The following is a 27680-nucleotide window of genomic DNA, read 5'->3' as shown; positions in this document are numbered from 1 at the left end:
GAATGGGCTTTGCCGGCCATGTGCCGGCCATGAATGGCCTATACCGGTCAGGTGCAGTCCAAGAGTGACCCTTGTCGGCCAGAAATGGACATGTGCCGGCCATCAATGACGGCTTGCCAGCCATTGATGGAAAAAGTCAGATTTTTGCAGATATTTGTATTCTAGCTGTTCTAGCTGCTCATTTTGCGATATTTTCAACATGAGCTTGCATTCTCCTATATATAGAGAGCCTTCTCTATGGTTCTCAAGGTTAGAACATTTGAGGAAGAAAATTTTTGGGAGCTTCTCTCTCTAAAATTCTCTCTCTCTCTTTCTTGAACCTTTGTGCATAAGTGCATACAAGTGTAGATACACTTCTCCTTTGCCTATACATCCTTGACCAAAGTTGGCTATCTTTGAGCTGAGGTTCTAGAAGGTCTTCTTGGAGCTCTTGAAAGTGATTTTGCTTGGTTTCGTTGCCAAAAATTGTGTTGTTCTTCAAGAGGTATAACTCTTTCCCTTTGTGCTTGTTTTGAACACTTGTTTTGCCATCTTTGCATACTATTTTTGGCCTGGTTTTCAGCTATAAAAATCTATATTTTTCAGTCCTAAAAATGGTGGTTTGAGCCTTTGTGAGTTAGGGGGTTGTCCCCCCTTTTGGCTCTTTGGCTTGTGAAGCTTTTTGTGCCATCTTTCATCACCTTTCAAACCAACTCTTTTAGCCTTTTAACCACTGAAACTCAGAGGTTTTTCAGTGGTAAAAACTATGTTTCGAGGTCCAAAATAGGAGGGGGTGGCCATCTTTCCTTGTGTCTTGTTTGCAAGTGTAGATAGCCTAACATGTGAGCATGTTTTTCTACCGCTTTTTAACTTGATCTCAGTATGTTTTTGCTACTAATTTAGCATGATTTAGTTTTTTTTTGGGCTGTCTTGGTCATATGAGCCTTGTCTTGCGTGGTTGTAGTGCAAATGCCTTCACTAGCTTAGTGTTTAAGGCCTTTAACATGTTTTGCTTGAGTGGTTTGCATATTATAGCATCATTTTGCATGTGATTTCAGTCTATATAGCTCTACCACACTCTCACTTATTTCACTCTTTCATTGCTTTTGAGAGTTCTGCCTTGAGCCTTGCTTGCGAGCCAACATGTGCCCATGTTTTTCTAGTCTTTTATGCTTCTATCTCAGCATATTTTAGCCACTATTTTGGCATGTTGTAGCTCTATTTTGAGCTGGTTTGGTCATTTGAGCTTGATATTGCATGCCTCTAGTGTAATGCTCTTCACTAATTTAATGCTTTTGGCTTTTGAACATGTCTTGCATGTGTTGCTTGCATGATTTAGTGTCTTTTGTATGCCATTTCAGCGTCCCTCTATTCTTCACTTTTTTAATTTGTCTTGAAAGTGGTCTTGAGCCCCTTGTTGGCTTGAGTGTGAACTTGAGGCTCTCATGCCTCATGGTTTTAACTCTTTCTTGAGGGTTCCTCCTAACCAACAGCATGAGGCCTCTTTCATGCTCAAGACACTTGTGGTTTAGGCCATCTTTCCAATTAGAGGACACTTATCTTGGACTTAACCGGTTAAAGAATGACTTGGTAATGTTAAAATGGGTAAATAAAATTGGACAAGTAAAACTTGAGCAAGATAAGCGTTTTGTGTTTGCATTGCATGTGTTCAATCGGACGTTATGTTGAACACAAGGTATATTGATCCATTTATACTCAAAGTAATAAAATGAGTCAATCTCCTTTGTCTCCATCACCCTTGATCATGCATGATAGGGTGGTGGTCCTTTGAGTCATGTTTTTGTGTATTTATTGAAATTATGCAACTTGGATCTTTGGCCATCATGCATTCAAAATGCTGGATTGGTGGTTTTGGATCCAAGAGTGCCACTCCTTTGATGTTTTGAGATGATAAGGAGGGTGTAGACACCCCATTTTTGACCGCCCTTAAGACTTGGGCGTTGCTGATGGTTTACTTCGTGATGAAAGATGTGCAGAGCAAAGGCTCGATTTTTTTTGGCAAGAGGAGAGTCAAATCCTAACCTCACACCCTATTTTGGACCAAAGCTACTTTGAATGGTTTTTGGACCTTAAAACCCTCTCTTTCAAAATGTTTTTGAAATAAAATTTTTACGATGTTCCGAGGCTCACATTTTGTTTAATATCGCGCTTTTCGATAAACCGAGCAAGGACAAAGTGGAAATGAATGAAAGAGAGATGAAATTTTTGAAAAATCTTTCAAAATATCTTGTTTAGGGGTTTGGAGTTGAGGAAAAGAGGAGAGGAGAGAAGAAAACAAGTTGGGGGAGAAAATGGGCATGAACCGTTAAGAGAGAGTCGAGCAGCGCTCGCTGAATCAGGCCTATTCATTTGTCCATTTGGATTTCAGCTATGAGGCCACCACCGTTGAAAAGAATATTTCTGGGGCTTCATTTTTCACTCAAGAATCTCCTCAAGACGAGTCCGGATGGGGGAGATATGATTGGTTGAAGTTGGGCATCATTCTGGTTGGACCAAAACTGAGCCGCCTTCACTAAAAGTGGAATATCTCTTAGCACAGTTGGAATTTTCATGTGAGCCTGCCTCCACTGGAAAGCTTACTTCCGGGGCTTCATTCTGGACACAAGAATGACCTGAAAAGGCATCCAGATGAAGGAGTTAGGCTTTCTTCAAGTCGGGAACTAGGACTGATTTTTGCTGCCGGACTCTATGGGAGTGTGCCGGCCATGAATGGCCAATGCCGGCCCTATTCCGTCCAAAAGTGACCCCATGCCGGCCAACAATGGTAAGGTGCCGGCCAACAATGATAAGGTGCTAGCCATTGATGCCAGAAAGCAGATTTCGACAGATATTTTGCTCCAGCTTGCTCCAACTGTCTCTCTTGAGATATTTTCGACCCATGCTCTTGTTTTTGCTATTTATCAAGGACAAACCTATCATATTGAAGGGGAAACATTGGAGAAATTCCTAAGCAAGTTTGGGAGCCTCTCTCTCTAAAAGTATCTCTCTCTCTCTACAAATTCCAGAGCTAAAGTTCAGCTTTTCACTCAAGCTTGCTCTCCCTCTTGACCTTGTGTGCATGCAAGAGGTATACTTGAAGATATACCTCTCCTTTGCCTAGGCACCCTTAACCAAACTTAACCACCATTGGGCTGAGGTTCTTTGAGGATCATTTGGAGCTCCAAAAGGCTAATTTTGGCTCAGATTTTGGCTGGTTTTGCTGCTGTCCTTCAAGGTGCTTCAAGGGTAAGCACTTGTCCCTTTAAACCTTTGCTTTGCATGCTTGTTTTACCACCATTGTAAACTATTTTTGGGGTGGTTTTGAACTGAGAAAATCTCTATTTTTCAGTCCTAAAAATGATAGTTTAAGCCTTGTTTGGCTAGGGGGTTGTCTCTCCCTTTTGTTCCTTAGCTTGTATAGCTTTTGAGTCATCTTTCAAGGCCTTTCAAAACAACTTTTTGTGCCTTTTGACCACTGAAATCCAGAGGATTTTCAGTGGTAAAAAACCCTATTTTGAGGTCCCAAATGGGTGGGGGTTGTCCCCCCTCATTTTCTCTTGTTTGCATGTCTTATTGGCCTATCAAATGAGCATGTGTTTCTACCATTTTAGGGCTTAGTTCAGGCACTTTTTTGTGACTTTTAGGACCTTCCTTAACTCTGTCCATGGCTGGTTTGGTCACCTTATACATGCTTTATACACTTGTAGTGTAATCCTACTTGTAGCCTTGCAAAGTAGCATGTCTTTGTGCCTTGAATTTGCTTAGTTCAAGCATGTTTTTAGCCATTACTTGCCATGCCATAACTCTATTTTTGTCTGATTTCGTCACCTCTTGTATGCTTCATACACTTGTAGTGTAAATCTCACAAATTAGCTTTGTATGCTTCATGAAGTAGCATGTCATTCTAGCTTGTTTTGTTTCCATTTCAGCATATTTTTGGTGATTTTTTGCCATGTCATGACTCTGTTTTGGTTTGGTTTGGTTGGCCCTTGCATGCTCCATGCACTTGTAATGCAATTTCATGAAATAGCCTAACATGCATCATGCTTTGACATGTCATTATAGCATGTTTTTGGATTAACTTAAAGAATATTTTGTTCATGTTTTACCACGTTTAAAGTCTGATTTGTGTTGTTTTGGTCATGCATGCCATGCTTTGTATAGCTATAATGCATTCTATTTTGTTAGCTTTGTGTATCAAGTCCACTAGCATGCATTGATTAGCCTATTTGAATGGTTTGGCATCATTTTTTATGTTATTTCAGTCCATGTTTCATGGCCATACACTCACATTTGTCACTTATTCAATGCGTTGGAGGGTTTGCCTCTTTATGCCTTAACATGAACCATTGTGTATGCCTTCATGCCTTTGCTTGAGAGCCATCATCTCAATGTGCTTTTGGGGTTATTTTGCCATAATATAACTCTTATTTTTATTGGTTAAGTCATCCCATGCTTGGTCTTAATAGGTGTAGTGTAATCCACCTTATTTGCATTGTATGCATCATGCCTTATGCCCTTCATGCTAGCTTGTTTTGGCTCCCTTCCATGCATGTTTTAGTATCATTTTGACATGTTCTAGGACTATTTTAGGTTGCCTTTGCTATATCCTTCATGCTTTGTATAGCTGTAGTGCAATTGGCCTTGTTAGCTTTGTGTTTTGTTGACTCATGCATGCTATCTTTGAGCTATTTAGATGATTTGGCATCATTTACTACTCTATTTTAGAGCTTATAGCATTGCTATGTTCCTACTTCTTTCATGCCTTGAATGCCTTTAAGTGTTGTGCATTGTTGCCTACTTATGGCCTAGCATGTATGCCATCTTGCCTAGGTATTTGAGCCTCCATCTTAGTATGTTACGGTCTTTGTCTTGACCTATTTCATCTCTGTCCATGGTTGATTCATGCATTTGTGCCGTGTATTGCATGCCCCCTTTGTATTCCTCTTTGTTAGCTTTAATGCTTAAGGACCTTTGCATGCCATGCTTGCTTTGTTTGAATGATTTGACATCATTTCTTACCTCATTTCAGTGCATTTAGTGTTGTTACACTTCCGCATTTGTCACTCTTTGAGCACTCTTGAGAGTTGTACTCTTAGGCCTCTTTGATGGGCCATTGCATGTACATGCTTGTATATGCTTCATGTGCCTTAATTTTATCACCATTGGCCGTTGATTTGGGCATGATTGAGGTCTATCCATTTTAGTTTAAGTCCATTTTTGCATGTTGTTGCATGCTTGGTATAGCGCATGTTGTTGCATGCTTGTTCCATTGTGTTGTTGTTGTATGCTTGTCGCATTGCATAATTCTTGCATGTTGTTTACATGTTTATGTTGCATTGCATTGTGTCCAACCCGGTGTTGTGTTTGAACACAAGGTGGATTAGATCATTTCATACTTGATGTGATGAAATGAGCCAATCTTCCTTTGGTCTCCATTACCTTTGATCACTCATGATAAGGCTGTGGTCTTAGTGTCTTGTTTGTCACGCAATTATTGAATTTGCACAAATTAGATCTTTGGCTATCACGCATTGCGATGCTCGATTGATGGTCTTGGATCCAATGATGCCCACTCCATTGATGTTTTGAAGTGATACGGGGTGGCATAGTGCGTACATACCCTTGGGAGACTCTCCCTTTTCTCTATTTTGTGCTTTGCTGCAGCTTGGTGTCCCAGCACATCAGTGGCCGGCACTCCCCTTTTGTTGGCCGGCAGCCCTTCATTCTTGGTCGGCGGTGTGCACTCTTGGCTGGCAGGGGGGTCGGCAGCATCTTTTCATGGCTGGCAGGCCACTGGTGCACTCCTCAGCATTGTTTTGGTGAGATCCAGCAACTAGTTCTCAAGGACACCCTGCAAACAGAGCCTCTAAAGAGCATTTGGAGAGCTTTTCGGGACGGGAATCGAGCATGCATCTTCAACTTCTTCAAGGCAGAGCTGAGGCAGCCTAGTTTATATATTTTAATGCTTAGCATGAATTTGTAATTTAATTAATTCATTTGTTAATTAGTTAAAGTATTGTAATAATTAGCTTAGTATTTGCTAGTTATTCAATTTGGTTGTGTAATAATTAGTATAATTAGTTTAATTAGATTAGTTAGTTTAGCTTAGCTTAGATTAGCCCAGCTTTCATTCGGACCCTCCATCGAGAGGGCATATGTTGTAATAAGGGTGCGTGTGTGTGTGAATGTCTTCCAACCCCATGTCTTTCTCCCTTTTACTTACCTGCTTTTGATGGTTAGTTTTAGGGCATGCTTCAATTAGCATCTTTTATGTTTGCATGTGTGCATCTATTCATTTATCTTGCATGCACCGGGTTCGGCGCATCATACTAACTGCATTGTATTTCAATACCAAGTCGAATACATGTATCAATTGTTGCATTTCACATGCCATTTTAGAATAGCCGAGCCTATCTTAGTTGCATTCTTGCATGTGTTGCATTAGGCATCTCAACATAGTTAGGATTCATGCATGATTTATAATTAGCTTCTTTCTTTGGCTCGGAGTAGTGTTTATGCTTTAACATCTTGCATGAGCGTGATTGCATGTTGCCATGATAGCATGCTTGCCATGAGGCTATTTGCTTATGTGATATAACTGGCTGAATGCCTGTGGGTGAAGGTTGGGTTACTTGAATTGGAACAATTCATCAAATGCGAGTTTTAAGCCCACTCGAGAGTGGCAAAATCAAGTTTTTTAAGCCCACTTGAGGGTGACAAATCCACGTCTTAGCCTACTTGCGAGTAGCACCTTCAAAACTATTTTCAAACAAACAAACATGAGATGTTTTGTTCCAATTTAGGCGATCTAGTCTATACTTGTGTGTTGTGCGCATCACATAGTAATTATAGGCTAATAACCGGAATAAGAACGCATGTGTTTTAAAAAACAAGATATCATGTTAGTAAAGGCCGATCTTTGATCGGGTGAGCGGGGGTGCTCATTGCATGACCTTCCCCTCTCATACCTAAGTTCCTGAGCCGAGGCAACTTTGGTGATGATGGACACACGACCTTAGGCACGAGTCAGGGTTTCCTAAATTTCCCAAAACAAAACATTTATGTATCTGGCAAAGTAGTCTATGTTTAGCACTTCTTTATAAAATTAGTTTTCCAAAATGATTTACCAGATTTGGACTTTTTGGTGATTTATCGATCTCGCATTGCATTTTGCGAGACTAGATTCAGAACTGTGACATTGAGTCCGAACTGTAGTAGTAAAGAACTACGATTCGTGCCTTTGTGTATGGAGCGGAGTTCGGGCACGTCTACAGAGGGGCACAGTACAAACATGTCCTTGGAAAACCCTAATTTTTCCTCTGTTTGTGCTCTGTTGCAGTGTGGCAGTTTAGTACACCAGTGGCCGACAGTGGCTCACTGATGGCCGGCAGTGGCTTCATCCTTGGCTGGCATGGCACATTTTTGGCCGGCAACAAGCATTCATGGCCGGCAGGCCACTGGTGCAGTCCTCAACATTAAATTGGTAAGGTGGAGTAGAAAGTTCTTGGAGCAAGCTTAACCCTGCAAACAGAGCCTCTCAAGAGCAAACCGGTGGGCTTTTCAGGGCGAAAACCGAGTGCATGCATCTTTTACTTTCCAAAGCAGAGCTGAGGCAGTGTAGTTTAATGCTTTACATGTTTAGTTAGCATGGTTTAGTAATTTAATTAATTAGTTTGCTAATTAGTTAAGTGTTGTAATAATTAAGTAGCTTAGCTTAACTATTTATTTATTTCGTTTTGTAATTAATTAGCTAAGTTAGTTAATTAGTTGTTTTGTAATAATTAGCTTGGCTTATATTAGCTTAGCTTATTCATTTGGACCCTCCTTCAAGAGGGCGTAATGTTGTTATAAGTGTGCGTGCGTGTGTGCATGTCTTCCAACCCCACGTCTTTCTCCCTTTTATTTATCCGCTTTCGATAGTTAGATTAGGGACATTTTCATTTAGCATACTTTATGCTTGCATGTTTGCATCATTCATTTGTCTTGCATGCACCGAGGCTCGTCGCATCATACAAACTGTATCGTATTTCAATATACTTATTTGAATACGTGTTTCAAAGCATGTTATCAAATTGTTGCATTCATATGCTATCTTAGATAGCCGAGCCTATTAATTGCATTATTGCATGTGTTGCATTAGGCATTTTGCATAGTTAGGATCATGCATTGTTTCTAACTAGCTTTCGTTTTGGCTTGGAGTATATTGTGAGTTTTACGCTTTAGCATACTTGCATGAGTGTGAGTGTTACCATGTTTCGCATGCTTGCCATGAGGCTATTTGCTTAAATGATAAACTGCATGAATGCTTGTGGATGAAGGCTTTGTTGTTTGAATTGGAACAATTCGATAAATGTGCGTTTTAAGCCCACTTTGCGAAGTGGCAAATCATCATGTTTTAATTCCACTTGAGGGTGGCACTTTCAAACCATTTTCGAAAACAAACATGAGTCGAAATGTTCCAATTCTTGCGATTTTTGTCTATACTTGTGTGTGCGTCACATAGTAAGTTAGCTAATAACTGGTAAGAACACATGTGTTTATAAAACAACATATCATGATTAGTAGAGGCTGATCCTTTGATCGGGCGAGCGGGGGTGCTCATTTTAGGACCTTCCCCTCTTGTGCCCAAGTTCCAGAGCTGAGGCAACTTTGATGATGACGGACACGTGGCCTTTGGCATGAGTCAGAGTTTCCTAAATTTCTCAAAAATAAAATATTTAGGTGGCGACTTTGTAATCTGGCAAAGCAGTCTAGTTTTGGCATTATTTGATTCAAAAATCGATTTTCCAAAATGATTTGCCGGATTAGACTCTTTGGTGTTTATCAATCCCACATTACACTTTGTGAGATTAGATTCAGAACCATGACAGGGGTCCGAACTGTAGGACCAATTCGAGCCTCTCCAAAAGGGAGGCGCGAAGAAAGTCGAGTCTACAGTGATGATGTGATTGGGAACGTGACATTGTATGTTGATTTGTTACCATTGGGTATAGATCATTTTGACTGCATACTTGGTATGGATTGGTTAACGAAATATTGTGCCACCATTGATTGTGTGAATATAACCGTCATGTTTCAACCACCTGGTTTGCTTGAGTTTGTTTTTACTGGAAATGGAGTGGTTCCTTCGCCATACTTGATTTCATTTATGAAAGCCAGGAAATTGTTAAGAAAACGGTATTGGGGCTACTTGTGTTATGTGTTGACTAAGTTTTCGGATAGTACTAATGTGGAAAAGATTCCTGTGGTTTGTGAATTTTCTGATGTATTTCTTACTGACCTACTTGGGGAGTTAATTGATAGGGAAATTTAGTTTACTATTGATATAGCACCCGGGATACAACCAATTTCCAAGACCCCTTATAGAATGTCAACTTCCAAACTGAAAGAGTTGAAAGTCTAACTCCAAGAACTCTTAGACAAGAAATTCATTCGTCTGAGCATCTCACCTTGGGGAGCTCCAGTGTTGTTTGTCAAAAAGAAAGACGAGTCTTTGAGATTGCGTATTGACTACCATGAGTTGAACAAAGTAACCGTGAAGAGCAAATACGCATTGCCCCGAATAGATGATCGATTTGACCAACTTCAGGGGGCACATGTGTTCTCCAAGATAGATCTTAGATCCAGGTATCACCAGTTAAAGGTCAAGGCTGAAGATGTGGAGAAAACTACATTCAGAACTAGATACGGACACTATGAATTTTTGGTAATGCCGTTCGGAGTAACTAATGCACCTGCAGCATTCATGCACTTAATGAATAGAGTGTTCAAACAATTCCTTGATGAGTTTATTTTTGTGTTCATCAATGATATATTGATTTATTCTAAAAGTAGGGAAGAACATGAAAACCATCTGAGAATGGCTCTACAGATCCTAAAGGAATAGAAATTATATGCAAAATTTTCCAAATGTGAATTTTGGCTTGACAGTGTGGCATTTCTAGGACATGTAATCAACAAGGATGGTATCTCTGTTAACCCACAGAAAATTGAAGCTATTGTAAACTAGCCTAGGTTGACCAATGTGTCGGAAGTTAGGAGCTTTTTGGGACTTGCTGGGTACTATAGAAGATTTGTGAAAGATTTCTCGAAACTTGCTTTGCTATTGACACAATTGACACATAAAAATGTATCATTTTGCTAGAGTGATCAACGGGAGTCAGCCTTCCAAGAATTGAAAACTAGACTGGTAACTGCACCAATTCTGACTTTGCCTAACGGAATTGATGGGTTTCCGATTTACAGTGATGCCTCCTACAAAGGTTTGGGTTGTGTGCTGACACAAAATGGGAAGGTAATTGCTTCCACCTCTCGACAACGTCGTCCTCATGAAAAGAATTACCCAACTCAAGATCTTGAACTAGCAGCTGTGGTGTTTGCTTTGAAAATTTGGCTCCATTATCTATGCGGAGTAACTTGTGAAGTGTATACTGACCATAAAAGCTTGAAATATTTCTTTACCCAAAAAGAACTGAACATGAGATAGAGAAGATGGTTAGAGTTGATCAAAGACTATGATTTGCAGATTTTGTACCATCCAAGGAAAGCTAATACAGTGGCAGATGCTTTGAGCCGAAAGTCAATAGGAAATTTGTCATGTTTGCTCATCAGTCAGAAAGAATTGCTATGTGACTTGGAAAAGAATGAGATTGAAGTTGTATTGCATGAACAAGGTGGAATCTTAGTTGTTATCTCTGCCCAACCTGCAATCATTGAAGAAATTAGAGAAAAACAACAGCAAGATGAATTCTTGAAAAAGATTGTGGATGAATTTGACTCCAAACCAAGGCCCGGGTTTGTACTTGAGAACAATGTGTTGAAATTTCAAGGTGGCCTTTGTGTGCTGAATTGTTTTGACTTGAGGAAACGCACCATGACTAAAGCTCACAATTCGAAATTTGCCATGCATTCGGGAAACACAAAGATGTATCATGACTTGAAACAGAATTTCTGGTGACCGGGAATGAAAAAGTGTATTGCAGATTTTGTTGCTAAAAGTTTACACTGCCAACAAGTTAAAGTCGAACGTCAACGACTTGTTGGTTTGTTACAACTGCTTCCAATACCGGAATAGAAGTGGGAGCAGATTACTATGAACATCATTGTGGGATTGCCTCGCTCCTCTTGAGGTATGGATTCTATTTCGGTCATTGTTGATCGCTTAACTAAATCTGCCCACTTTTTGCATGTCAAATCCTTGTATAATGCGGATAAATTGGCTAATTTGTATGTCAATGAGATTATGAAATTACATGGAATTCCAGTTTCCATAGTGTCTGACAGGGACCCTAAGTTCACTTTAAGATTCTGGCAGAGTCTACAGCAAGCTTTGGAAACTGCGTTAAGACTGAGCAGTGCTTACTACCCACAGACAGATGACCAATCAGAAAGAACAATACAGACGTTAGAGGATATGCTCAGAATGTGTGCCCTAGATTTCCAAGGCAATTGGGGGACCTACTTACCATTAGCTGAATTTGTGTATAATAATAGCTATCACTCAAGTATTAGGATGGCTCGTTATGAAGCTCTATATAGAAGGAAATGCCGTTCTCTGATCTGTTGGGCCGAGGTAAGTGACAGCCCTTTGTTGGGATCGAAACTTGTGCAAGAAACGACTGAAAACGTGAAATTGATTCAACAAAGCCTGAAAATTGCACAAAGCCGCCAAAAGAGTTATGTAGATGTCCGAAGGTGAGATAGAGAATACGAAGTCGGTTCATAAAAGTGACTCCAATGAAAGGGCAAACTCGTTTTGGTGTGAAAGGCAAATTAGCACCAAGGTATGTCGGGCCATATGAAGTGCTTGAGAAAATCAACCCGGTAATGTATCGGGTAGCCTTATCGCTGGTCATGGAGCATATGCATAATGTTTTTCGTGTTTCGATGCTTCGGGAATATTTATGAGATCCACTCCATGTGATTGAGCTGATTCATGTGCTTTTCAAAGATGACCACACATATGAAGAAAGGCCAATTCAAATTGTGAATTGAAGAATCAAAAGATTGAGGAACAAAGAAATTCCGTTGGTGAAAGTGGATTGGCAAAATCACAGAGGGATATATGCAACATGGGAGACAGAAGAGGATATAATGAAGATAGATCCAGATTTGTTCCCTCTGGACTCGATATTTTTCCAAAACGAAGGTAATCAAAGTTTGGAGGACCAAACTCTTTAAGGGGGGAAGACTGTAATAACCCCAACCCATGATTAACTATTAAACCATGATTAACCATAATTAATATTGCCTAATGAGTAATTAAGATAAAATTATGAATTAATTGCATATGTGTTGCATTATTTGAGTTTCTATCTGTTCATGGTAGGAATATCTGTCTGTATTTCCATTTTGTTTTTCCAATCAAAGGCCTTATTGGCATCTGATTGCGAAATTGACTTGATATATGTGTTTTTTTGAAAATTTTGGAAAATTATAGTAGGTTTAATTAAAATTCGATTGGGAATGAATTAATTAGTATTCAATCATGTGGATTAGTGAACTTAAGCCTAGCTTAATTAGATGCCACTAACCAAACGTATATAAGGCTTATTTGACTCAACACACACAAGTTACACACTCTCTTTCCTTCCTATTTGAGCTCATAAACGCGAGTGAGAGAGAGAGAGAGGGCCTTAGGAAATTAAGTTCAAACACTTGGATGTTGTAGAGACTTGGAAGAGTTGGCTTAGAGACTCAACAATTAGCTAACTAGAGCTCAACTAAACATCTAAGGTATGAAATCAAGCTTCTAACTTTGAAATTTAGTTGGTTAATGCATGGAATCAGGTGAGATAAGCGAATGAACTTGAAAATTTAGATAGAATTGGAGAAATGAACTCAAATCATGCATGCATGCATATTTCATAGCATTTTGAAGTTGTTTTCCCAAGAATTTCCTCATGCATGTTACTAATTCACTTTAGTTTTGGGAATTCTTCAAGTTTCATGCCATTTTGTGTCATTAGATCATGTTTTGGAGGTTTTGAAGTCAAGGCAATACTTATATGTTATGTTTGCTATGAATTGAGTTGAGTTTTAAGTAGTCGGCAAGCTTTTGGGCTTTGATTTTGCGAAATGATTTAGAATTCCCAATGTTTTCCAAGTTCATACATATATCTTTAAGTTTTTGGCCCAAAGAGATGAGTTTTGATGCATTGAATTTGAGTTTTGCAGCTTGGAGGTGAATATGGAAATTCCAGAATTCGACCCTTCTGCTCGAGCGGCAGATCCTGTGCTCGAGCGATCACTCTGTGATCTTGCACCTCCGCTCGAGCAACCAGAAGTTTGCTCAAGCGTGAAATGTAAGCTCCTAGAAGTTTATATGTTTTGCAGACTGCTTGAGCGATCATCGAGCGTGCGTCGAGCGGAAAAATCAAGCAACCAGTACTTTTGCAGAGTTTGCAGGCCACTCGAGCGACCACTCACATTTTGTATGTCTGCTCAAGCGAAGTAAGTTATGCTCAAGCAAGACCCCAATTTTCAGCAAATCTTGTTAAGTGTTTCCAAGTACATTTTAGTATCCTCATTGCATCCTAGGCATTCCTAAGCTAAGATTAAGACATAATAATGAGGGTAAAGGCTAGAAACACACTAAGAACGAAATGAGATAAGTCATGTACGATTCAAGCGTGTGTTTCAGTAGATGTATCTGTTATGTTAGTGTAGGTCACGCACTGTAAGCTGTTGATCCATTGGTTGGCTATCGAGCTGTACAACAATCTGTGAGTAATAACTTAGCAAAGCTACGTTTGATATGAAATACCTTCTGAATATTATGGTATGATGTGAAATGCTTCTAAAAAGGCTATTTTGTGAATCCATGAATGATGATCCATGTTTTTGAATAGTATTTGTGGTATCCTTAGTAAAGGCCCTCGTCTAGGGGAAATAGCAATGTGGCTTATGGTCATGAGGCCCTCGCCCAGAGGAATAATACTGTGGCCCAGGTCCTTGCTTGGGGGAATAATACGGTGGCCCATGAAAGAGATATGTTACCCGGTACCGGAGGTTCCATTATGGAACTTGATATGCTTGACCAAAGAGATATGTTAATGCTAATGGATGTACCACACATGAATTGAATATGAACATGAATATGACTCTGTTTCTGGTACAAACATGACTATGCTTCGATGTGATTAGAGATTTGAAATTTGTTCCAGACATCGTTCACTAAAACCTTTATTTTGTTATTATTCACTGGGCTTTGCTCACTTTATATATATATATATATATATGTATGTAGGTGAGCAGGAGCATGACCAGGCCTAAGCTGCTACCTAGGGTTTTGGGTCAGCTAGCCACTGTGCCTCCCGGGGAGGTTCTCTTTTGAGATGTCAAGTTTTGTAACTTTGCTACAGATGTTTTTGTTTTGTTATTCTTATCTGTACATTGGGTTAAGTCCCCTTTTGCCTTTAACTGTGTAAATGGGTGACGTAAGACTAATGTAATTATGACGTCACATGTATATATATAAGTGTGTTTGACGATTTCTGTCTCATATACGTCAATACAACTCTATGGACAATGTATTTATATATATATGCTTCCGTGGCCCCTCGTATTTCATAATAATCCGGTCAGAGGCTTTTGGTAATCCAATGATTACTGGCCGGTTACGACGCTAAACCTATAGGGGCGGGTTTGGGTCGTGAAAACTGCAATTGCAAGTTTACAACACTTTTGCAATTCAGTAATTGAAATCTTTTGACCAGAATACCTGAGATCTCCAACAACAACAAACATTGCTAGATTACTTGCTATTGGGAAGTTTAGATTGCATGCATTGGGAGTGGAAAAATTGTCCAAAGGCATGGCAAGGTCAATACGTAGGCCATCAGAAAAACTAACCATCATTCTTGAAGTAGTATCTTCTTATGACTTGTGGATTTGGCATGCATTTTTTGGAATTCCTAGATCACACAATGACTTGAATGTGTTGGATCGATCGCCCTTATTTTCTGATCCTGCCCAAGGTAAAGCTCCTTCTGTCCATTACACTATTAATGGACACAGTTATAATGTGGGTTATTACCTTGCTGATGGTATGTACCCTCAATGGGAAACACTGGTTCAAACAATCTCTTCTTCCCAAGGAGCAAAGAAGTAACATTTTGCAATGATGCAAGAGTCAGCAAGGAAAGATGTTGAACGCGAATTCGGAGTGCACCAAGCCCGATTTGCAATTATAGGTGGTGCCGTACATTTTTTGGGATTCGAAAATGCTTGGGAACATAATGAAGACTTATGTTATATTACATAATATGATTGTCGAAGATGAAAGAGTGGAGCATCTTGATTTCGATTATGAGATTTCATCAATTAACTCACCAGTAATACTTTTGTGTAGTACTAACATTGATTTCCAATCATTTCTATCTCGCTATATAGGTATTAGAGATAAAAATGCATATCATGCCTCCCACAATGATTTAATAGAACATATGTGGCATCTTCACAGTGAAAACTAAATTTACCACGTGGACGTGAACTTGAACTTTTGTTTAATTTTTGGAATGGGAGGTGATGAAGGCAAGGAAAGCCATGTTTGTTTGTTGTTAGTGCTCTTCACAATGTACATATCAATTTTTGCTAGTGTTTTTGGTTACCAATATACTGATGTCATAATTTACTGACATTTTGCTTTCTGATATGGCTTTAGACTACTGATTGTTATATATATTCACATATATTAAATTACAAATGAATGCAGCACACTGAACAAATAATTTAAAAAAATTAATGTAGTATTAAAATTAACAAGTGATAATTCAATAGTACAAATCACCTCTGTACCTTATTTAACAAGTGATAATTCAATATTACAAATAACAACTAATATATGTTTTATATATCCACATATATTACAAATCACCTCTGTACCTCATTTATTGAAAATGCATTTATTGACAATTCAATCCCTCATAAAAATTCAATACCTCATAAATTTTTAGTTGAATATCTCTGTACCATCCAAGTAGTTTACAATTCAAAAATTTGACCATTCAATACCATGTTCAATCCAAACTTGACAATTCAATACCTATCATAATGTACATACGACTGTTAGTTAGGTGAAAGCCTCATGAAACACACACCACTGTCCGACTACTTTATATAAGCAATTTATCCACCTCATTACTTCCCTCCACCACCTACCTCATTTATTGACACTCTATATACACTCAATATTGGACACTGAAAGAATACAAGTTTTGCTCCAGAGCAGCAAGCCAATTTGTGCTCCCAAAACACTCTATATTCAGTCTATATCCACTCAATATTGGAAGTGTTCATTGAAAGAATCAGCAAGGCAAAGCAACAGAAGCAGCAACACGAACTTCAGCACAAACCGAATATAAAGTGTTCCACAACTGGTCAACCGGTGGGTAATCTGGTGGGTTGACCGGCTGGTGATCTGCCCCTGTGCCTTTTTTTTTCCCCCCTGTGTGCACATCCTTATCTTCCTTATCTGTTACACTTTTACATAGGACACTTCACACCATTTGGTCACCTCACACTGAATTTGAGCTCCTCTGTAATCCACCATTCATATTTAACACATTTCTAATTAAATTGAACAGATATTAACATCATGCCTAGAACAAAAAAAGCAAGACCAGAATATGGTGAAAGCTCCAACCCTCCACCACGCCAACAACTGCATGAACATGGTTATCCTACAAATAATTTTTTCAGTCAGCCTTTCAAAGCTTCTCCAGCCGACTTATTGTAACCGGGAGAAGGGTTAATCTTCCACCTCAACATGGTCCACTGTTAGTTAGCAAACTTGAAGCAATGGGGTAGGGAAATTTAATTAATTTACCACAAAAGGTATATCCACGTCTTGTGTCTTTATTTTATCTTCACTTGAGAGGTATAACTGAAAATGATGGAAACTTTACTCTTCCATCTTATGTTAAAGGTAAGGGTATTAAGTTTGATGTCCCTACCTTATCACGAATTCTTGGAGTTGAGGAAGGGGATATACATATCCATTTTCAGAATGAGGCTGACTTACATGATATTGTTGGCAATGTTAGTGTATATACTACTATTTGTGAGAGGAGATTTATCGGGAGTAATTTATAAGCAAAACATTTGAAACCCCACCACCAGATTCTCCATCAGTTTATAGTAGAAAATGTCACTCCGAAAAAAGGATATTTTGATGTTATCCCATATTATAATGCTTATTTGCTATACTGTTTTGAAGTTGGCTAGAAATTGGATTTGTGCTACATAATAATGAAAGAAATGATGTCATAAATCTTGGTCAAATATTTGGCCGGTCACTACTTTTTGAGGCTCTGCTCAAAATTTTTTTCAAAGCTTTTAAGATCGGACTTGTAGGTGAAGCAGAGATTAAAATCGCATCGACCATTTAGGAGTACACACTAATCCGTACTGGTGGAGTTGAAAACTTAAAGGGAAGTTGTAGACACCTCATTTTTTACCACCCTTACGACTTGGGTGCCACTGATTGCGCACCCAATGATGAATTTGTTTGCTTGTCAAATGCTTGAAGTCCTCAGCAGAATGCCTCAACTTTGAGCCTCAAAACCCTGTGAACCTCTTGCTTTGTTTTTGGACCAAAATAGTAGTTTTTCAAGCTTAAACATCTTGCGACCTGTAGACCCACTTGTGTGGACTGCCGCCCACTATTAGTTGCCTGTCGGCTACTATTAGTGGGTTGCCGGCCACTTGTGTGTTTTTTCAGATATTTTTGCCAACTGTGCCAGCTGTTTCCATAGGTGCATGCATCAGCCCATACGTGTCTGTATGGATATTTCTGAGGGAGTCTCATGTTTTTCTATATATAGGGGACCTTCGCTCTTGTTTTAGAGGTTAGAAAATTTTAGAGCAAAAACTTTTCTCTCTCTCTCTACAATTCTCTCACTCTCTCTCTTGCAAGTTCTTCACTCTTTGCCTATACAATCTAAACCAAACCTTGTGGTATTTGGGCTAAGGTATTTTTGAGCTTGCATTTAGCTCTTGAGGGTGTGTAATTGTTGGTTTGCAACTCCAAAAGAGTATCTTTCTTCAAGAGGTATAATTCTTAGCTTGTTTCCCTTCTTTATTTGGCATATTTTCTACTATTCTTGGACTGTTTTTATACTGAATTTTTGGGCTGAAACTTGTGGTTTAAGGCCATTTAAGGTAGAGGGGTTGATAGCCCTTCTTTGAACCTTGCTTCTAAGGCCTTTACCTTTGTGTTTCCCACCTTTTCATCATCTTTTTTTGAGCGTTTTACTACTGATTTCCAGAGGTTTTTTAGAGGCATCATGTTGTGAAGTCCTAAAAATGGAGGGGTTAGCCTTCCCTCCTCGTGCTTGCTTACTAGCTTAACTTGCTCTATATTTTATCTAGTTGTTGTAGTTATTTTTATCTCAATTCTAGCACTTTTGGAATGTTTTAGCACTATTTTAGGACTATTTTTAGTTGTTCATTACATTTGAGCTTTGTATAACATTCTTGTAGTGTAATGTTCCTCATAGGTTTGGTGGTTTAGGCCTTAGCCACCAACCTATTTGAGTTGATAGTGTATATTTCTTGCGTTCCATACATATTTTCATCTCTAATCACCTCTCCAACCTCCCTTCTTTCTTCGCTTTTTCTTTGCCTTGAAAGTTGTTTCAAACTAGTTATTTCTTTAAGCTTGAGATTGAGGTTGTTGTGCTTAATGATTTAATCCCTTTAGGGGTTCATTACCAACGTCATGACACTTCTCTCATGCCTAAAATGACTTTTGGTTTGGTACTTCTTTCCATTAGAGGATTTAGTCTTCACTTTTGGACTTAATGAACCAATGAATGGATGGTAATTAAAATGAAGTAACAAAACTAGGACTAAAAGTGATGCAAGATAAAATCAACTTGGGTTCAATTAGACGTTAATTGAACTCATTGAGTCTTGAGTCATTTCATACTTGCTAGTAATGTAAACGGTTCAAGAGTTAATGTCAACCACTTCCCTTGATCAATCCATGATAGGGAGGGGGTTTTGAGAGTCTTTAAATTGTGCAATATTGAATTATGTCCCTTCATTCAGAAGTCATCATGCAATGAAATTGCGCCGATTGATGGCTTGCGAATCAAGCCTACTGCTCCTTTGAGCTATTTGATGATAAGGAGAGGTAGGGTGGACAAACATCCCCTGAGAATACTCTGGTTTGTGCTCTGTTTGTCCTCTGTTGTTGCAGGACAAAACCCATATTAGTGGTCGGTAGGCCACTTCTTCTAGATGGCAACCCACTATTAGTGGCCTGCCGGCCACTTCTTCTGGGTTGCCGACCACTTTTTCAAGGCAGGCAGTGCCCTTTTTCCAACAGAGCAGAGAAGAAGCTGAGGTGAAAAACAGTGCATTTTTCCAACTGTGACTGTGCAACAAAGGCATTTTGGTAGCAAAACGGAGAGCATTATAGGGTGGAAATCCGCATCTATGCATGAGCCCTCCTTCTATCCTCGGGATCCGTGAAGTATGAAGTGATATTGTAATAAATTTAGTGTTGTGCTTACAGTAGTGAATTTGTAACTAATTAGTTAGAATAGCTGGTTAGTTTTGTATTGTACTTATTTTAATTACCTAGAATAGTTGATTAATCAATTTGTTGTTGTAATAATTAGTTAAGTAGCTTAGCTAATTTATTCATTTGGGTTTGTTATAGTTAGTTAATTAGGTAATTAATTAGCTAGGTTATGCATTCGAGCCCTTCTACGTGAGGGCCAAGCTTGTAATAATGTGTATATCTTCCAACCCCACGTCTTTCTCCCTTTCATTTATCTGCTTACAATGGATAGTTTAGAACATCATGTTTCATTTAGAATATTCCATGATTTGCATCCACTTGTCTTGCGTGAATTGAGGCTCGGTTCATCATTCTAACAAAGCATTGTCGTTTATTACTTCGTTGAATACGTGTTTAAATCGCATGCTATCAAATTGACTCACATGACGTAATTAGTAGCCGAGCCTATAATTGCATCATTGCATGTGTTGCATTAGTCATGTCACATTAGTTAGGAACATGCATGTTTTCTAACTCTTTGTTACTTTTGGCTCACTTCGGAGTACTAGGTGAGCATTTTTATGCTTTAGCATATTGGATGAGTGTGATTGTTGCCATGTCTGGCATGCTTTCCATGAGGCTAATTGCTTGAATGCCTGTGGATGAAGGCCATTTCCTTGAATTGGAATAATTTGAGTAATGCTCATATGAGATCACTTTTTCAAGTGGTACATATGCAAACCATTTTCAAAACAGACATGAACTCAAAGTGTTCCAACTTGTACAAATTAGTCTATACTTGTGTGTGCATCACATAGTAACAATAGCCTAATAACCGGAACAAGAGCATATAATGTAAATAAAAATCACATCATGATTAATAGAGGCCGATCTTTGATTGGGTGAGTGGGGTGCTCAATTCTTGACCTTCTCTTCCCGTACCTAAGTTCTTGAGCCGAGACAATCTTGGTGAGGACGGACACATGGCCTTTGGCACGAGTCATGGGTTTCCTAAATTTTTCAAAAATATTTAGGTGGCGACTTTGTATCTAGCAAAGCATTCTATTTTTGGCATTTTGATTCAATATCGATTTTCCAAAAGATTTGTCAGATTTGGACTCTTTAGTGTTTATCTATTTCACATTACACTTGTGAGATCAAATTCAGAATCGCGAGAGTCCGAACTATAGGGCTAGTCGTGTCCGAAAGGAGCACGAAAAGTCGAGCTATAGTTTCTGGCGATTCTATTAGGGAAATTTAGAGAACTTGACTCGAACTTCATAATGTGACATTTTATCTACATTTATATGTTCTTTGCATTGCATTGCATTTGCATTTGTACGCATAAGTCACTGTGTTTTCCATCTGCTATTCCTGGACGATTTGCCGGAGGCTTGCCCAAAAGCTTGCCAAAAGGATGACCGATCGTGGGCTCTGCTATGATGGGAACACAACCCTTGGATCTGGACTACCGCTGTACCGATTGATCCTCCTTTCACTTCTCCCTGTTAGGTGTGAGAGGTATATTAGGTAGTCTTGCTAAGGTACCCTTGTTGGACCATTTTACCTAGCTGCATATAGAAAAGCCTTAGTGACTGTCCCAAACTAGGACAGGATCCTCACCTGAAATGCAGGATTGCATGAAAACCGCTTTGATTGAAATAGTGAAACCTAGTTCCTAACGAAACTAGGACAAGGTAACCCTACCCCATCATAGGGGTGTTTGACTCTCTCTTAACTAGTATGTTCTTTAGAGTGAAATTGTACAGGAATGTGCATAGCAATTGCAAATTTGGTATCTGTTTTGGGGACAAAATTCAGTATGGAGTACAGTCCTACAACTTTAATCATGTCTGTGTTGATAACATCTTAGCTGAGGTGCTGTGTGGTTTTTGAATACTGCTATTTTGCTTTATTTCTTTTGCGAGGTAGTTTAAAACCATAGCTTCATAAAGTTTGGATATCCCCTAAGTACTCTGAACCCGAGTCAAAAGACTTTGCAAAGCCGGGGTTCTTGTTCGGGGACAACCCGTGTCTACCTCACTCCCACCAGTTACAAGATGGAGGAGAATCAGACAGAATTCACCAGTTTAGTTCTTCCAGCAGTCACCCCTTAGTTCACCTGTGTCCAGTCTAGTTCGGGGACGATTATCTACTTCCAGCCCAGCATGAGATCAATCGCCTATTCCAATGGCATAGTATCCCCAGCCAGTGTAGAATAGCTGATACACCATCTGCAACAGATAGTTGAGGCCCTACAACAGGATGCTGTCCATCAGGCAGAGGTCACGACCCGTCAGGCTGAGGTTATAACCAGGCTACAACAACCACAGCCGACTGTGACCTCTGCATCCCATGCACCTACCACAGGTATCCCAGCACCTGAAGCCATCGCTCATACTACCAATGTCCAAGAAAACTAGGGTAATCCAGCAGAGCCAATCCCAGCACAAGCTTCCAAAGCACCGGTTTATCAGACTGAGGCTCCGTTCGAGTTCGAGGTTGACCCAACTGCACTCAAGGCCAATAAATTAGAAAAGTTATTCAAGAGAGCACAAGGGGTTAACTCCATCCCAGACATAGAAGACAGGTACACCGATTTTGTAGTGACATTGCCAGATCGGTTTAAAATGCCGCACATTAACCATTTTCATGGTTCCGAAGATCTGATGGTTCACCTATGGTTGTTTTCAGACATCTTATAGCCGATGGGCTTGACTAGACTACAGAATTTATCTCTCTTTGGTCACACCATGTCAGGTATAGCAGCCATATGGTATGCTAAGTTAGAAGACTTTGGCAAACAGAATTGGGAGGAGATGGTCGAGGCCTTCATTGCGCAGTATTCATACAATACCCAAATCGAGGTCACAACTCGTGATCTTAAGACAACACACGCCAAGAGCCAAAGGAGGGCTTATCTAAATTTGTGACAAGGAGGAGAGTTAAAGCCTCGATGATGACCACGAGGCCTTCCGAGAAGGATCAGATCAAGATGGTTGTCCAGAATCTACATGGCAAGCTATTGTAGAAGATGATTGTGCTCCCGTTATTTACATTTACAGAACTCCATGAAATGGGAGTGAAAATCAAAGACACCATAAAATAAGGGCTTATTACAGATGAGAAGGAGCCGGCAAAAAAGCCATTTGTTCGTAGTTTCAATGCTGTCTATGGTAGCATAGTTGAGAGGCTGTCAGATGTAAGTGTTGTCACTACATCCAAGACTGCTGACCCCTTTGACAACACAAGCTCATAAACACCATCCAACCTTACCCAATCCCAGAGGACTTTCAACCAATTGTACATGACTCTCTCTCAAGCCATGAAGGTGCTAGCAAAAAAATGGCACCTCAAACCCTTAGAACCCTGTCTGCTTCCGGATTCTCTCTCACCTACACAACCACGCAAAATACTGTGCCTTTCACTAACAGCATGGTCATGACACCGACCAGTGCTTTCGATTGCATCATGAGATTCAGGATCTCATTAACAATAAGGTGATTGCTCCACCTCAGAAGACAAATGTAACCACAAATCCACTCCCAACCCATAATCAAGTCCCCTCACCTCGAAATCTCAACCTGATCCATACAATGGCCACCTCTTACGACCCCAACATATATATTACTCCATTCCACCTACCAAAACTGACGTTGTTCATTTCGGAAAGCGAATATTTATGAATGATGGACACGTCCAAACCTCAACCCAAGCCTATGGTGATGAGACTTACAATCGAAGGGGAGTTGACCTTGGAGGAATGTACCAATCTATTGCCAGAGTGTCCTGAGGACTTATCTGATAGGGTGTATGATCCAAGCTGCTTCATTGTGTCAACTGGTCAAATCAACCCTGAATTGGTGCTGCTGACTTTGGTAGACATTAATGTGGTCAGGGTAGATGGCCCGAGCAAAGGGTTCGATGATCTAGCAAAGATCGAGGAGGATTTGGCTAACTTGCAATTCTTTGATAAGTAAGATCAGAGAGATGTACAGATTTGGTGGTTCAACCTAAATAGATCAACTGATAACACTGGATGGCTGAGTGATGAGTCAGACAAGGAAGAAGAGACTGGAAGGAAACCAGAAGGAAAAGAAGCAGAGATTGCTGTAGTAGCCGGAAGGGCTGATGAGAAAGAAAAGCTGCCAGAGGGCGCTGGTGTGGAAAACCCAGCCCAGGAAATGGCCTCTGTGGATATAGTGGATACTGAACAAGAAACTGCACTGAGGTAGTTTGAACGAGAAATAATGGAAGACAATCAAGAAACTGTAAATTCACAACACCTCGTGGGGGATACCTATGATGTGAAGGTGATACGAGCAAAACTGGACAACAATTTGTTGGCCGCTGAGGATGAATGGTGGGATGACAATGATCTGCATCTGGCCTACACTGACGAAGACTGAGGCGATTTCCTTCCGGACAATACGTGGTACGCCAAGGAAATGGACCATCTGACAAGAAGTGGGCGGTATTTTATGCCGCTGCACCTAGATCAAGCAAAAGCGCCTGGAAAAGACAGAGAGGCCAAGAAACAGAAAGAGAAACAATTAGAAGAAGAGGCAGTGTTGAAACAGTGTAAGAAAATTCAAGCTGATATCTCCATTTGGGGTTTTCTCATGGCCTCCCAGGTACATTGACAGGCAGTATTGTTGGTAATGGATAAGGCTAAATTGTCCATTGACACCACACCCAAGAAGCTTGTGGGTTTGGTTTTTCCAAGTGGTTCCAGGCCAACCCTTACCTTCACTAACAAAGAGCTACCGTCGGAGGGCTCGGCTCACAATAAACTGTTGTACATATCGGTGGAATGTAGGGAGAAATGGGTGTCGGTGGTGTTGGTAGATACCGGTTCGGCCATTAACGTATGTCCTTCTTACACCGCCTATGCAATCAGCCTCAAACCAGTGGACTTTGTTCCCACAATCCAAGTAATACAGGTGTATGATAACACAAGCAGAAAGGTCATGGGCACAGTGCAAGTCAGAGTCCAAGTGGGCCCAACTGAGCAAGAGGTTGAGTTTCATGTTTTGGATGAGTCGACTACCTTTAATTTGCTATTAGGGAGGCTCTGGTTGCACCATGTGAAGGCTGTCTCTTTCACTCTCCATCAGATGTTGAAGCACCCTCATGGGGGAGAGGTAGCAATTGCCTTTGGGAACTCATCCATCCATCCACCGCCAGAGGTGACTACGCCAATACTAGAAATCAACCTTGGCAAGGAGGATGTATTCCTTTCGGGATTCACTCTAGCTGATGCCCGGGTGGTGCAGACCATTCTGGCTGCAGACGAAGGCATGTACATTAGTGCCTAGTTTTTCTATTTCATGAATAAACTACAGCATGTTCTAGGAATGAGACCCGGAAGGAGTAGTCGGAAAGGTGTTGCAGCACTAACAGATGTGCCACACAACCCACATGCCTTTGGACTGGGCTATATGTCCACCAAAGAGGACTGGATAAGGAAGGAAGAAGAGATAAGGGGCAGAGCCAAGGCCAAGAGAGCTAGAAAGCATTATGAACTCATCCATAGGCCAATCCGGGGGATACTAAATGGCCGTTTTGTTTAGGAATGAGAGGATTTCCTTTTTTGTGGTTTTCCTGAGCCTTGGGTGAATTCCTCAAAGCAACGTGTTCCCAGGTTCAAGATCTTCTTTGATCTGTAGCTGCAAGACAGTGATAATGAGGAAAAGGCCAAACCAAGCATCAAAGCTGAACATAGCATGGGAGGTGACTCAGATGGCATCAAACCTGGAGTAGGGACAGCACTGGCTAGTCTCCTGACAGATCCTGCGGCCGACCTAGAGAACTTGGGGAATAACCTTACTATCTCTGTGATCGGGGAAGAACTAGGTGTAAACCCAACCAATGGCATTTTGGATACATCAGGAGCACCATCTCTTACTTGGCAGCTAGAGGAAGGCTATCTATCCAGTTCTGAATCGGGTGATGAGCTAGAATCTGATTCCACTAAGTTTGTGGAGTCGAGATCAGGTTCAAGTTCTTTTGGGTCTGAGTCCAGTATTTTTGGGGGTGGTAACCTGGATAGCAAAGTCCTGTCTAGGTCTTTATTCAGCTTTTCTTTTGAGTCTGTAACAGAAGATCTGGACCTTTTGAATGAGAACTCTATAGATTTTATGTACTTATCTATGCCGTTGGTTTATTGTATTGACCAAAAGGTTTAGAATTTTAATGAAAACGAAGGGGAAGAAATTCCTCCGGCTTTGAAAAACTTGATTAATCAAGAGGAGGAGAGGTTTGCTAAACCCTGTGCTGATGAAATCATTGCCATTAATTTGTGTACTGAGAAGGATCCATGCTTGGTCCAGATCGAGTCCATGTTATCTTCGGAGGAGCGCAAGCATTTAATCGCTTTGTTAAAAGATTTCAAAGATATTTTCGCGTGGTCCTATGAAGACATGCCTGGAATCGATCTTGAGATTGTATAGCACCGGATCCCTCTTGACCCTGAGACCCGACCAATCAAGCAGAAGCTGCGTAGAATTCGTTCAGATTGGGCGCTAAAAATCAAGGAAAAGGTCACCAAGCAGATTGAGGCAGGTTTCTTTTTAGTATCTGAGTACCTGACTTGGTTGACCAACATCGTCCCAGTGCCGAAGATGGATGGTAAAATCCGGGTGTGTGTGGACTTTTGGGATTTGAACAGAGCAAGTCCGGAGGATGATTTTCGTCTGCTGCATATTGATGAGTTAGTGGACTTCACTGCGGGCCATGCATTGCTATCATTTATGGATGAGTTGTCCGGGTACAACCAGATTCTGATGGTGCCCGAGGACAAAGAGAAGATCGTATTCACTACGCCATGGGATACCTACTACTACTGGGTTATGCGTTTGGTTAGAAAAATAATGGAGCTACCTATCAGAGGACTGTGACCACCATTTTGCATGACATGATCCACAAAGAGGTCGAGGTGTACGTGGACGACATGATCCACAACGAATCGGGGAATACAGATTGAGGTTAAACCCGCAGAAATGCACCTTCGGTATAATGATAGGAAAAATGTTGGGCTTTTTGATCACACAGAGGGGCATTGAAGTAGATCCTTCCAAAATCAAGGCTATCCTAGAAATGCCACCACCGAGAACTGAAAAGGAGGTGCGAGGCTTTCTAGGTAAATTGCAATTCATAAGATGGTTTATTTCCAAATTAACATTGACTTGTGAACCACTATTTGGTCTCCTGAAGAAAGGGAAGAAATTCCGATGGGACGATCGCTGTCACTTTGCCTTTGAACAGGTTAAACAGTACCTCCATAATCTGCCTGTGTTGTTGCCACTAGAGTCAGGGAAGCCTTTGATTCTGTACTTGTTAGTAACAGACATGACCATGGGATACATGCTCACTCAGGAATCTGAAGATAGGGTGGAGAAAGCCATCTACTATTTGATCAAGAAAATAATAGATTATGAGACCCACTACACTCCCTTTGGAGAAAGCTTGCCTAGCCTTGATATGGGCTACCAGGAAGTTGTGACACTAGTTGTTAGCTCACTCTGTAATACTAGTTTTGAGATTAGATCCCATCAAATATCTTTTTGAGAAACCAACGCTTACAGGTAGGTTGGCTCGTTGGTTGCTTCTTCTCTCTGAATTTGATCTCAAATATGTCACTTGCAAGTCGGTCAAGGGAAGAGTTGTAGCAGAGTTCTTGGCAGACCACCAAGTAGAGGGAAATGAGGTAGTAGAATACTTATTCCTAGATGAAGACATTCTGCAAGTTGAAGAGGAAACTTGGACAATGTACTTTGACAGAGTGTCCAATCAGTACGGTTATGGGATATGTGTGTTGCTGATAGCACCCGACAACTCCCATATACCTTTAGCCTTCAAACTCCGGTTCAAGGTGTCCAACAATGAAGCAGAATATGAAGCGTGTATTATTGGTTTAGAAGCCTTCCTGGAACTAAGGGCAATAAGGTTGGATGTCATTGGGGATTCGAACTTAGTTATTTCTCAAGCAAACGGAGACTGGAAAGTTAAAGAAGAGAAGATGAAGGCTTACTATCAGACCTTGGATGTTCTGATTCCTAGGTTTGAAAAGCTGACATTTACGCATCTACTAAGAAAGAACAACAGGTTTGCTGATGCTTTAGCAACTCTATTTTCTATGGTAGACATCCTACTTGGAGTTCGGATGTGTCCGATTATTGTCGAACAT

The sequence above is a fragment of the Camellia sinensis genome, chromosome 6 (assembly GCF_055761805.1).
Source record: "Camellia sinensis isolate YWXY chromosome 6, ASM5576180v1, whole genome shotgun sequence".
Lineage (NCBI taxonomy): Eukaryota > Viridiplantae > Streptophyta > Magnoliopsida > Ericales > Theaceae > Camellia > Camellia sinensis.
The sequence above is the reverse complement of the archived record's forward strand: the minus strand, read 5'-3'. Positions refer to the sequence as shown.